Raw genomic sequence first — 12,233 nt, forward strand, 5'->3', positions numbered from 1 at the left:
CTCCTTACAACATGCCCAAAATATATCAAAGCTTCAGAATCCTTGACTCCAGGGAACACTCTGGCTTCACCCTCTCCAGGACAAACCTGTTTGTTCTCCTATCAGTCCATGGTATATTCAACACTCATCTCTAGCACCACAGCTCAAAGGCATAAATCCTCTTTCTAGCAACCCTATTCACTGTCCAACTCTCTGGTGCATAGCACATAATTGTGAAGACTATAGCCCGGATCAGGCGCACCTTAGTCTCCAGCCTGACATCGTTGCTCTTCAGTACTCTTGAGAGATCCTTCACAGCCGACTTTCCCAATGCAATTCATCTCCTGATTTCCTGGCTGCTGTTACCAAGAGTGTTGACTGTGGAGCCAAGTAAACAAAAACTGTGAAATATCTCAATCTCTTCACCATCCATAATGATGCTGCCAATTGGTCCAGTGGTGAGAATCTTTATTTTCTTGATGTTGAGCTTTAGTCCATATAGGAGGCTGCAGTCCTTGATCTTCTGCAGCAAGCGCTTCAGGTCCTCCTCAGTTTCAGCAAGCAGGGTTGTGTCGTCTACATAACGCAGGTTGTTGATGATTCATATATAATGTTGTGAATGTGTACACACATTTCATTTTTTATTTTTCTATGGAGAAGGCCCCTAGATATTACCAAGCTCTCTCAAAATTCTTTCATGTACAATTTGATGGGGATTGAGGGGTTGAGAGAAATTGAAAGAATCTGTTCTCGAAAACAATGTATTCAAATTTTTTAAATAAACTAGCATAATTTTTTTTGAAAAAATTCTTTCTTTACAATGAGTGCCCATGAAAGTAATTTACAGTCCTGACAGTGAATTGCAAAGTTAACGCATACATTTTTTTAACCTTTGAAGGCATATATAGCATATAATCTTATTGAGGCCCCAGATTGCTTATAAAACAACAATTGGGTCTTAAATTCTTCAGGTTGTCTTCCAGAAACCTTAATTCTCTGCCACAATTCTAATTGAAGCCAAGTTCGAGGTCCATTCAGAAACTTGGTTTTTGTTGGTTACCATCCCAGACCAATCCTCAGAATTGCGCCGCCAATACAAAGGTACATGGTTTGAGTCCCCCAGCTGCTCTGTGGGAGAAAGATGGATAATCTCCTCCTGTGCTGCTGATTTACTGCCTCTGAAAACCCACTGGGGATTCAGCTATGGGTTGGTTACAGTTCAACAATACACAACAACAGCAAAGTGTGTACAGAGTAGAACTGCCCAACAGGGCTTTAAAGATCACGGGGCCTGTCTTCTCAGACAGCCTGGTTAGTTCAGACAGCCGTTAACCATATTTGAGTCAAGCCACAGTCTTTCCAATTACCTGTTGTGCATTTTCTCAGTTACCTGCTGTGCTGGACAATGAATAGGAAAAGACAGCAGAAGAATCACTGTTTCTGAATTGTGTTTCTGGAGATGAGTACTGGATCTCCCATGGATTACCAAAAGAACAAACAGTGGTATCTTTGAGAAAGTATAACCCAGGTCCTCCTTGGAGGCCAGGATGACAAAGCTTTATTTCACATGCTCAGGGCATGTTGCTAGGAGAGGCTATTCCTTGGAAAGGAACATCATGCTTGGAAAGGTGGAGGGTCAGCAAAAGAGAGGACGACCCTCAGAGATGGGCTGATACAGTGTCAGCTGTAATGGGCTGAAGTGAGCTGGGAATGATAAGGACGGCACGGGATAGGACAGCGTTCAGATATGTTGTTTGTAGGGTTACTGTGAGTCACTCATCTCAGTGGCACCCAACAACTACTGTCCTCAGCTTGATTGTTATCCAGGAACTCCCAGGTTGATGAAAGAAATTACATTTATTTACATTACCTATTTCCCCCCTGGATATGAGTATTCCTTTGTTCAGTTCCTTTGTTCAACTTGTCAGTTCTGTTTCAATTCTGGATTCGAGTGGCTAAACCTAATGAATAATGAATAATATTTGATTTCCAGATAAAACAACAAATAATGCTGTTGCAGAACTCAACTCTTGAAAAGGGGGGGAGGGAATCATCCTTGCATGTGTAGAAAGAAAAGCACCTTTTCCCCACCCTCTATTTTTGTTGCAAAAATAAAGGGAGATTGACTATAAACAGCAATGTTGCTAGGTGCTATTAAATCAGCTCTGACTCACAGCAGCTCGTGTATAACAGACTGAAACATGCACACCCCAGTCCTGCATTGTCCTCACAGATCTCTAACGTATTAAAATAAGCCTGTTAGGTCTATCCATGTGGTTGAGAATCTTTCTCTTTTTACTGACACTCTGCTTTTCCACATATGATAGGCTTCCCTAGGGACTCTTTAACAACATGTCCAAAATATGTGAGAAGGGATTTCATCATGCTTGCTTTGAAGGAGCCCTGTGGCTCCACGCCTTCCAGGACTGACATGCTTGTTCTTTGGGCAGTTCATGACATAATCAATATTCTTTATCAACACCGTGATTCATAAAAAGGCATCCTTTCATCCCCAGTTTGTATCCCGTCTTGTTCAGTTTTCATATTTACTGGGAGTCATTGAAAATCGCATGGCTTGGGCAGGTGCAATGGCATTCTTGCTCTTTAACCCTTTCAGGAAGTCCTTGGCAGGAGATTGTCCCACTACAAGAAGTCATTGGCTTTCTTCACTATGTCTGAGGGGTGTTGATGGTCGATCTGAGTAAAAACGGATAAACAGAGATCCTTTTGGATTGAGGGATAAATTCTAAAACTGATTTGTGGTCATCATTGCACAACTCTGTAAGAATTGCCAAAACTGTACACTTAAAATGGATGAATGTTATGGTATGTGAATTTTACTTCAGAGAAGTGATTATAAAGTAAGGAATAGCTTCATATCAACCAGCCCTTAATTATTTGCCATTTCATACAACTTTGAAAGACCAATGGAAACCAAAAAACGTACTCCTTCGAGGCAAAGGTAGTGAAACTTCATCTCACATACTTGGAGCATTTTGTCAGGAGCGTTCAATCTTTAGAAAAAGACACTTCCTTGGAAAAGTAGAGAGTCGGGAAGACCCTCAGTGAGATGGCTAGACTTAGTGACTCCAACAGAAGACCTGAGTGTTGAATTTTTGAGAGTACTGCTGGATACTGGTGAAGTATCAATGCTTTCCTAGGGCCTCTGTGAGTTGTAGTCCAGTTGACAGCACCTAACAGCAACAACGGCTCTTCAGAATTAGGCATGTGAGCTCCTCTACAATATGTTGCACTTTTTTCTGAATCCACAGAAACTTGTCTCTGGATACCAATTCTTAACTCAGTTTTCACATGTTCTTAAAATCCTGTTCTTGATATTGGAAGTAAGACTTGTCCTTGGAAAAAAGCAACAAGGTATTGTTTTTTTGAATGCCTCTTCAGGTTGCTGACTCTAAGGGTGACCTATTGTGAAACTTGTCACCCCAATGAGACTGTCCTTATTCCACTGCACATTGAGTAGGACATGGGGAAGGTCCTTGCCTTATGGTATAAGTAGGACCTTGACTTGTATCTTAAAAACAGAAAGGAAGGAATGACAGTACACTCAGAACTGTGTTCCTACCTGGTCTGTGTCAACTCAGTTATAAGACACCTCCATCACAATACGTGAAACCCAGCCCATCCTCTGAACTGTTGCCTATCAGGAGTGCATTAAGTGTCCAAAGATCATGCGACTTCTGCCTGTTTGGTGTGTCGTGGACCATTTACCTGAGAACATCACAGCCAGCTCCCTTCCTGGCCATGTCATGCCAGTGTACGAGGGTCTCACCATGACAATACTTGATTCTACCGGAGTCTGGAGAATCAAAATGGGACTTTTTTGCCTCAAAGACAGTTGTTGTTGTTGTTGTTATGTGCCGTCGAGTCGTTTGCGACTCATAGAGACCCTATCTACAACAGTCCTAAACCGTGCTCTATCCTGTGCCAATCTCATTGCCTCTGACACACCCATCCCGAGTACCCCAGTCACTGAATCAATCCACCTCATAGAGGGTCTTCCCCTCCTGCGCTGTCCCTCCACTCTACCCAGCATGATGTCCCTCTCTAAAGACCTGTCTCTCCTTACAACATGTCCAAAGTATGTCAGACGAAGCCCCAGAATCCTTGCCTCAAAGGAGCAGCCCGGTTTAATCCTCTCTATGATGAATCTGTTTGTTTTCTTGGCAGTCAATGGTACATTCAATACTTCTCCAGCACCACAGCTCAAAGGCGTCAATTCTTCTTCTATCCTCCCTAGTCATTGTCCAACTCTCTGATGCATAACAAGTGATTGCAAAACCATGGCCTGTATCAGGCGGACCTTAGTCTCCAGAGAGACACTGTTGCTCTTGAGTATTTTGGAGAGGTCCCTAACCGCAGACTTTCCCATCACAATACGTTTTTTTATTTCCTGGCTACTGGTGCCAAGAGTGTTGACCGTGGAGCCGAGCAAACTGAAGCTGTGAACAATCTCAATCTCTTCGCCATCCATCCTGATGCTACCGATTGGTCCAGTGGTGAGAATTTTTGTCTTCTTGACATTGAATCTCAGTCCATATTGAAGGCTGCAGTCCTTGACCCTCTGCAGTAAGTGCATGAGGTCCTCCTCAGTTTCAGCAAGCAGGGTTGTGTCATCTGCATAACGCAGATTGTTGATAGATCGTCCACCAATCCTAACAACACGCCTCTCCTCATAGAGCCCTGCCTCTCGGATAATCTGCTCTGCATACAGGTTGAAAAGGTATGGAGACAGGACACATCCCTGACGTACACCCTTCCCAATTTTGAACCATGCAGTGTTGCCCTGCTCTGTTCTGACGACTGCCTCTTGGTCCAAGTATAGGTTTCGCATTAGCACGATTAAATGTTCTGGGATTCCCATTCTTCTCAGAGTCAGCCACAGTTTGTTATGATCCATGCAGTCAAATGCCTTTGCATAATCAATGAAACACAGATAGACATTCTTCTGGTATTCTCTGCTTTCAGCTAAGATCCATCTAACATCAGCTACAATATCCCTAGTACCACGATCCCTTCTAAACCCAGCCTGGACTTCTGGCAATTCTCTACTGATGTACTGTTCCAGTCGTTTTTGGATAATCTTCAGTAGAATCTTGCTTGCGTGTGAAATCAATGATATTGTTCTGTAGTTTCCACACTCAGTTGGGTCACCCTTCTTTGGGATGGGAACAAATACTGACCTCTTCCAGTCAGTTGGCCAAGTGGTTGTTCTCCAGATTTCTTGGCACAACTTGGTGAGCACATCCAGGGCAGCATCTGTTAGCTGAAATATGTCACTTGGTATACCATCTATGAAATGAAAATTTCTGGGCAGTGGAGGCTTAACATACAGTTAGGTCAAGCATTCTGTGAATAATATTATAAATTTTAAACATACATATTTCCTTTCTTGACATTCAAACTGCTTGCCTTTAACTGCTTAATATAATGAAATAGGAGGTGCTCAACAGATAAGAACTTGCTCATTGATAATTAACCCTGGCTTTGCTGATGTGTGATAAAAACTGTCAAGGCTTATATCTTCAGCTTCTTGTATATGGTTTGGAAGGTGTTTCATTTTGAGTGTATATCATTGTGAGATATGTACTTGCAATGTCTTCTGCCATTATAATCTTTTTATTTTTCTGAATAAGCTTCCATTATTACAGTGAATGGGACTCATAAATTAACAATAATAGTGACTCTGACAGTGAAAACACACATACATGCACATACACAGAACCTACTTGTAGTTGTATTTTTGGAGGTTTTTATGTTGCGAAAAATTTGTATTTAGAATAAGCCAGCTGGACTCAATTTAGAGATTCCCAATTTTACTGGCAACATCCAAAGTTATAGTCAGGAGCAAGTTGAACATAGGCCTTCTTCTCTTAATGAGGCCTAATCAGGGTGTTGACCTTGGCCACATCAATGCTATAGAGCTTCCTTACAGCTTGTTTGATTTGAGACTTGTTGGCCTTGACATCTGTAATGAACACAAGTGTGTTGTTATCTTCTATCTTCTTCATGGCTGATTCAGTAGTCAGGGGAAACTTGATGATGACATAGTGATCAAGCTTGTTTCTCCTGGGGGCGCTCTTCCGCGGGTATTTGGACTTCCTTCGGAGTCTTAGCATCTTGGGCCACTAGAAGGTGGGTAACATGCAGATCATCTCTTTTTCTTTTGTGGCTGTGGATGCCCTTTAGGACTTCCTTCGTGGCCTTTAATGCATTTGTTTTCGCTTAAGTTTTGAGAGTGGCAGGAGCTTCCATCTTCGCTTTTGGTGCTATGTCCACTTGTAGTTTTAATGGCAGCCAGAATTGGGATGTAGTTTACTCTTCTCTTTCATTTTTATTGACCTCCCAGTTATTCTATGAAATAGATAGATTAGGGTAATAATTTCAGCAGAATTGTTATTGTTTTGTGTTTGGTGCTTCTGAGTTGACTACAACTCATAGCAACCCTATGAACAAGAGATCTGAACCTTGCCCTGTCCCGTACCATCCTCATCATCTCTGACTGCTCCAGCCCTTTCTTACTTACAATTGCTGTGTCAATCCATCCCTTGAGGATTGTTCTCTCCTTCACCGATGATCTGCCTTTCCCACCATGAGATCTCTTTTCAAGGTCTGGTTCACCTGACAGCAAGCCAGACTAGGTAAGATGGAATTTCACCATCTTTGCCTCTAAGGAGCAGCCTGGTTGCAAGACTTGTTTGTTCTTTTGGTGGTTCATGGGATATACAGAACTCTTCTCCAACCTCACAATTCAAAGGCATAGATTCTTCTCGAGTAGGATAATCTTGTCTACACCAAAAACATACCCTGATTAACTAGTTTTTAATTTGTTACTTGAAGAGTATCTCCACCAAATTTAATGCTGAATTCTACAATGGGCAATTCTTTTTCTAGATCATAAGATATAAGATCTGTTCAGCCTTTCTATAACTTCCAAATACTTCTGTTTTTCTACTACTGTATCTTCTAAATCTTCCTTGACCAAAACAAACCTCAACAGGCATCAGAGAAAATTAGGAGAACAAGGGACCCTCAGAGGCTACTTTATTTTATTTTATTTATTTATCTTTCTCTGCTGGAGATATGGTCACACCCTCACAAGCAAGTGTCACTGTGGCAAAGAAGAAGTGAAGGGATTTGGAGAATGAGAAGCCAAGAGAGTGAAGCTACTAGTAATCCAAGAGGTGGGATAGCTGAAAGGGTGGGCCCAGGAATGGAGGAAGCCTTGAGGTCACAGCTCCCAGCTCTTAGCATCTCTACTTCTCTTGCACATAACTTCTGTACCTACAGACTTTAGAACATCTAGTGAGAGCAACAGCTCAAACCAGAACATTTTTCACACTGTGAAAACAAAACCCCCGACAAAAGCCGATCTCCACATACAAACCAATTTAACTCTTCTGGGTGACTTGACCAGAAGTCAGTGCTTTGAGGTCCAAAAAGTTGGTGTCTGGAAGCAAAACCTCCTAGGAACCCCACCACTCTGGAATTCAGGGGGCTGGCCTCAGCTCCCCATCTGGGTGAAGAGAGAGAGAACTAATTCATTTACAGTGAGGGTACACCTATTCAAAGCCTTTCTCTACAGCCTAACAATGAACATGCTAATTTAATGAATATCTCTAACAGGTCATTCAAGCAGATGCTGAAGGAAGTACCTCTTAGTGCCTGCTGACATTTAAAAAGAGGGTAATGCCTTTCCTTGAAAAATTGTCTTTAAAAAATCCATCAATTTTGCATATTTTAAATGTCTTTGGTCACACAACTCCAAATAAGTGAAGCTTTACTTCTTATCTTTTGATTTTTTTTCCCTCTACGTTTTTACTGTTGAGTAGTCAGAACAGATCCATAGCTGACCCTACAGCAGTTATTCAGAGACAGTTAATCACACAAGAGGAGACTGGCCATCCTTCTCCTGTGTTGCAGCAGTGGGTTCGAACCATGTGCTGTTGGGATTGCACTGCAGCTTCTTGTCACGAGGCTACCAGAACTCTTAATTCTTTGTTGGAGAAATAATTTCTGATGAATGAGCCTGAATCCAAGAAACTTGACATCAATTGTCAAGTGTCGTTTTCTCTCCCGTGGCAACAGGACTTGACTGTGACGTTCACCTCAAAGACCTCTGTTCTTCATTTCTGCTTTTCTCTTCTGCCTTCCTTTCCTCTTAGTGGTCTTTTTCTGTGTGGATCCCTAATGAGCCAGTGAGACTTGAGTGGCTTCATGGCCCTTACAGTTGACACCATGGCTGTTTGGTATTTTTCAATCACATCTCTTCAGTGGGGATTTGTACATACTTTAGGCAAAGTTCTAAGGAAAGTGGTTCTTCCACTCCTCACACTTCAAGAAGACAACACCACAGTACAACAAGGAGGTTCTATTTTCAAGGATTCTGTGAAGATAATTCAGTATCTTGAATGCTCCAGTAAAGCAGCAGTTCTCAACCAGAACTAATATACCTGAGACATTAGCGATGCCAGAAGACACTGTGTTGGCAGTGCCTCTTACAAGGAAGGGTGTCGATACTGTACTGAATGGATATTGGCCAGGAAGTGGCTAACTACCCCATAGTGCACAGAACAACCCGCGGTTAAGAATGCCCCAAATTCTCTTGGGCAGCAGTTGAGAAAACTTGCCCTGGAGGGATTCTTTTTTTATTTTTCCTGTTCTCAAGTCCTGGGGGGGTGGGGGAGGAAACTCTGCACTTTGATGATGAGTGTATGTGTCCCAGCTTCATCCATCCCACATGGATCCAGGAATTGGAGAGCACAGGGTACCACTGAGCAGGGGGGCAGAGTGCAAGGTCAAGGCAGGTCTCCTCAACCCCAACAGCTGTCTCAACTCCAAAGAGAGACAACTTTGACAAAAGCAAAGCACCAAAGAGTTACAAGGATGTTTAGTTTGTGATAAAAATCATTTAGCAGATTAAAGTGCTTCCTCTTGCCCATAAAATGGTATGTTCTTTAAATAACTAAGAAAGAAGAGGCATTTAGCTGTGTAGTCAGTAAGAGATGCAACTGGTGCTCAGCGTCCTAGCCAGTTCACCCCACCTTTGGAATCAGTCCATGTTGTAGGCAGTGGCAGTGGCGTTCTTCCTACTTTCTCAAGGGTGCTTTTGATCCACTGTGTTCTAAATGACCCTGCTTGTCCCTCCCCACATGAGAGGACTCAAGCGTGCTACCCGGAGCCAGTTTCTCTCCCTACATTTCTTGACTCTGTTCTCTGTCAAGCCCTCAGTGGTAGATGGATGCTTAACTGCCCAAACTTAACTCCTCTTACAGCCGAACCCATTTGCCTCACCTCTGCCACAGAATCCTCAGCAAAGACTCAGCTTACTGTGTCTCATTGGGTTTGGGAGATTACCTGCTTATCCCTGAACCAGTGCAGTGGTTAGGAGCATGCTGAGAGCTGATTGGCTAAGGTCAAAGTTACACCACGCTCTTAAAATTAGGGGAAGGAGAGAAATTGTGCAATAATACAAATTAGGAGAGCACATACACACTCTACTTTGTGCCATCAGACTTTGGGTTCTAAAGAGAGGGGTTCATGTTGGCTTTTTGTCTAGACTCTGCCATTGACTAGCCACGCAAGATGAAGTGCTTGGGTGTGTATATATGGTAAATGTGCTTGGCTAGTGGAAAGATTAGAGGTTTTACTTCACCCAGAATCCCCTGGGAAGAAAAGTCTAGCAATCAACTTCCCCAAAATTGGTCCTTGAAAACCTGTGGAATATGCTTCTACTCTGACATAAGTGGGGATTCCAAGTGGTGTACCTCTTCACCCACCCCGCCCCATCTGTAACTCAGAAACACAAAATTCCTATCAGGATGGTTATGAAAACTCAACCAAAGATCTTGGGTTCCTGTAAAGTGGTGCAAGCAAGACATGGTGCCGGTCCTAGATGTGAACTGATTCAGTTCACTTTCTAGAATCTGGAAGAATCTAGATGAGCCACAGCCCACTTCAGCTCATCTGTAACAAGCCTTTGGAAGCCAGTGTCTAAATTTATCCCAATGATCATTGTTGTGGGTCAGGGTGGGAAATCTTGTGAGGTCAATGATTGAGGTAATTGGCTTGCCTTGTATCTTGAAAAAGTCCCTCTCTTAAATGACATAATTGGTTTTAATTACATAATTAAGGCACTTAACATGTGTGGGGGGGGGTGAAAGGTTACTATTATATTTAGAAGCGAGATCTCCAAATGATGCAAGGGCATTGAAGCCAGCGTTTCTGCAGATTTCTCTTTTTTATTTTTGTAAAGGGAAGTCGAAGTAGGTTGGCCTTGGCCCTGGTGATTTAGAGATGATTATCCCTCACAAGCTAGTGGCAGGCTGCTCCCAGCATCATAGGAACCTTTGTAAAGAGACGGAAATGGCTTCCGTAAAGACCTCATTGCGATCTGAAGTTAATGAGCAGTGGGAACTCAACTGTCAGCAATTGAATCTGATTGGGCGGGGTAATTATATGATTGCCTCTGGTGTTTGCCCATGCACAGGGATATTTTTATTGGGGGGGGGGACCTAATTGCTTACTTACTTAGTAGAGTGAAAACCTAAACAAATTTGTGTTGTCATAGGTTAAGAAGACATCCTTTCTTTGTCTGAAAAATAGCTGCCTGCTGTGCTCCTGAGATGTAAGGGTTGGTTGGTTTCTTTTTCCATGTTCAGGCAAGGGACATTTGCAGGACTTAGATTTGTTCATAATATTGTAAAGAAAATGACGTTTACTTTGGAGGATGTGTGTTGGTAGCATGACCATGTGTTATTGCCGCATCTTGAAACATCTTCCACAACGGCCTCTTTCACGATGCAGGGGCAGTTAGAACACAGACAACGCTTTCGCTACTGCAACTCTCACAGGTTTTGCTTTTGGTTTCATTTGGTTTTTTCTTTTCCTCGTCCACACACGGAGGCTCTGCTGAGATGAACTTTATGAGTTGCCTTAGTTGCAAAGACTTGTGGGAGATATGTCAGTGGTAAGAAGAGCAATGTCCTAAGGTCTCGGAAAAAAGACGTGGGTCAAGTGGGAGAGCCAAGGGAAGGAGTCAGGGGATTCGCAAGTTGTTAATGCAAAATCGAGGCTAAGGATCTTGTCTGTTCCAACAGCCCTGAAGGTGAATGCTGGTGTGCGGGCAAACAGCTTACTGCAATGGGATGTGTTTTATAGCTGTTCAACCCAGCTGTATTATTTTTTTCCTTTCTTGTTATATAGGACAGATTAATTTTTAAGTTCTTTCCTTTCTGGGATCCCATAAGAAGATGTGGAAGCACAATTGGATTGTGGGTATTGGAAGTGCATCTTGTGACACCAAATCCAGGCTCCCTGGTTGGGTGTTGAATCCTGGTTGGATTTTGGATGACTTTAAACAAAAGACTTCAGCTCAGGAATGTTGCATGTGCTGACCCACCCCATGATTGTCTGGCTGACTCCCCAGGGTCCTTTGTGCTCGGTATAAATGCCACTTCTTCCAAGAAGTCTTCCTTCACCACCCACCCCCAGGCCGTGTTCTCTGCCTTTGCTATTTCCTCCATGTCACCCTTGAGGTTCCCTTACTCTTCTGTCCTGTAATTTATCTCATTTCCTCTCTCTCTCTCTCAAAGTTCCCATAAGCTCCCTGTGGGCAGGACCTGCATTTGTATTTGCCCTGCCTCCATTCCCTGAACCTGCTTCACGAGCGTATGCGGAACGTCTGCATGAGGAAAAGAATGGTTGTGGGGTGTCCTCAGGAACGGAGGTGTGTGCTGCCTGGGTTCCTTCCCTACTCTTGCTGTTAATACTGCTTTCTTGTTGCTTATAATTTTCATTGCCCTAGATGATCCAGCTCTGTCGGAGGCACGTAGGCACAGCCAAATCTCATGCTGTACATTGATCACCTGTCCAACCTTTGCCTAGAGTGGGAGCCCCCAGTTCCTTCAAGAGATCCAACTTTTCCTGTCTGTAAAGAAGAAGAGGAGGAGGGAGACAGCGGGGAGGATCCGGTGGCAGTTTACCACCAGAGCAGGTCCAGTGTTTACTCTTACCCTTTTGGAGGTGGGTAACTGCAAATGCCGAGGGGGGTGCTGGGCTTCGCAGAGACTACCTGTCGACCTTGGACTTAGGGCCTGCATGTACAAGTGAAAGGGTTGCTATTTTTGTCCTTAATCCACAGCCAGACAGTTTGTGCGATCCCCACCAGCATAGGCAAGTATCCAGATTCTCCACCCACGTTGTGTAAGTTATTTGCACAGACCTCTTGGCGGATG

The 12,233-nt window shown here is 43.3% G+C and overlaps 1 protein-coding gene across 1 annotated transcript in view; it reads left to right on the forward strand.

The window, feature by feature from the left end:
* The window catches only part of ERC2 (ELKS/RAB6-interacting/CAST family member 2), a 1,171,987-nt gene extending 1,159,995 nt beyond the window's left edge, over window positions 1-11,992 (forward strand). The window contains exon 18 of the mRNA XM_006892220.1: window positions 11,804-11,992. The gene's annotated coding sequence lies outside the window, so the exon portion shown is untranslated. The remainder of the gene's footprint in view (window positions 1-11,803) is intronic.
* The last annotated feature ends 241 nt before the right edge of the window (window positions 11,993-12,233 follow it).

The sequence above is a fragment of the Elephantulus edwardii genome, unplaced genomic scaffold (genome assembly GCF_000299155.1).
Source record: "Elephantulus edwardii isolate Elephantulus edwardi_28Jun2011 unplaced genomic scaffold, EleEdw1.0 scaffold00113, whole genome shotgun sequence".
NCBI classification, from domain to species: Eukaryota; Metazoa; Chordata; class Mammalia; order Macroscelidea; family Macroscelididae; genus Elephantulus; species Elephantulus edwardii.